Below are 2061 nucleotides of genomic sequence, written 5' to 3' on the forward strand. Positions count from 1 at the left end.
TTAATATATTCATATATTTTGTATTTATGTTAGTATCTGTTCCTAGTGTCTCTTGAATAATATAAATATGAATAAATTAGTCTATTCACCTTAATAGCATTAATAGCATCAGTCATAATGTTATATCCTTACATGACAAAATTAGGTATAACTAAACAATATAGTTCACATCAAATTGTGTTAAAACCTAGTCATCGTTATCTTCATCACTCTTACCACTACATATGCCACCAATACTTATAATATATTCATATATTTTGTATTTATGTTAGTATCTGTTCCTAGTGTCTCTTGAATAATATAAATATGAATAAATTAGTCTATTCACCAACATTTTGTTAATAGCATCAGTCATAATGTTATATCCTTACATGACAAAATTAGGTATAACTAAACAATATAGTTCACATCAAATTGTGTTAAAACCTAGTCATCGTTATCTTCATCACTCTTACCACTACATATGCCACTGTCACTACCAATACTTATATACCCACATAATTAAAATAACTTGATTTATGCTAGTATGTTGGAAAAATTAAATGAATTCATTCATAATATTTTAAAATTAAAATAATTATTTACAACATTAACCCTTAAACTTTAAAAGTCAAGTTCACTTTTCCCCCTTTTTTTAATGTGTAGTCCTAGTCCAAAGTATTAGCACACTCCTTTTTATGCTCTTTAAACGGCAAAGTGAAAGAGCAATGTAGCTTATAATGGTGTTTCCAGGGAGGTTTAAATCCAAACTATCCAAATTAAGTCGTTTAATACTAAATATTATTATTTTATTATTATATTTATAATTTTACTTATAATATATTTAATTTGTTATACATTTTTATATTATTTATTTATTTTAAGTAACCCTAATTAAATTGGTTCAAACCCAACAAAAATCAATTTCATTAGTGAGAATGTGAATACACAGTCCAACTATCCCACTAACATAAATGTTTCTACGTTTCTCCTCCTCCCCCTCTTACTCATCTTCCTTCTTCTTTTTCTTCTTTGCATTAATTCTCCTTCTTATTCGCATTTATTCTTCTTCTTCATTATTTTCTCCTCATCGTCATTCTTTTACTGTTGCTATTGTTGTTGCGTTTTTTTTTCTTTTTCTCCTCTTCTTCCTAGTGATTTTGCAGTATTATGTGTTTATTCTTCTTCTTTATTTAATTTTTTTATTCTTATTAATAGAATAAAACAAAAAGAATCATGAAAAGGTAAAACAAGAGGGAGGAGTTGAACAAGAAAAAAAAGATGACGATAATGAAAGAAAAAGACGAAGAAAAAAGAAGAAGTAACAACATCAGTGGAAAGAGAAGAAAGGATGCAAAGAAAAAAGAGGACGAACGCGAAGGATAAGGAGGAGGATAAGAAGCGCGTGATGTGAAAAACGGTTATAACAACTTGATTGGACTTGATTAAGTATTTTGCTTGGTTATAAAGTTTTATTCTAATTTTATTTCTGTGTTATGTTATTATTGGTTTTTCAGATATTGTTAAAACTTGTTATATCATTGTTGGTTATTTAAAATTGATGTTGAAACTTGTTATGTATATTTAATTTTTTTTAATTTACAAAATCGCAAATCCAATCCTAATCTAAATCGTTTGAAATTGGATTGGATTCGATCAGATTCTCTAAAAAAAATAATCAAATTCAAACTGCACTGCATGGAAGTAATATAAGTGTTTGGATTAGATTATTTTTTGACTTAAAACTGATTCAAACTGCACTGCGAACATCTGTAGTATATATCTAGAGTTCAATGTACTAACTATGCAAATTAATAATAAAAAGTTACCTTATCTTTAGGGTGTTGTTTTAGTGTGATATTTTTAGTTTTTAACTTTTTATTGTATCTCTCAGATTGATAAGCACTAAATTCGTTGTGGATTGAAACTTTGTTTATAGATTTATCGTAAGTTAATGAATTATTATATATATATAAAGTGAAATTTAAATTTTTAATAGTTATTTGATAAATAAGGAAGCTAATCGTTCAACCAACCTAAATTTATTTATTTTGGTATGATTTGAGTGAATTAAACTGATAA

This window comes from Arachis ipaensis, chromosome B07 (assembly GCF_000816755.2).
Source record: "Arachis ipaensis cultivar K30076 chromosome B07, Araip1.1, whole genome shotgun sequence".
Lineage (NCBI taxonomy): Eukaryota > Viridiplantae > Streptophyta > Magnoliopsida > Fabales > Fabaceae > Arachis > Arachis ipaensis.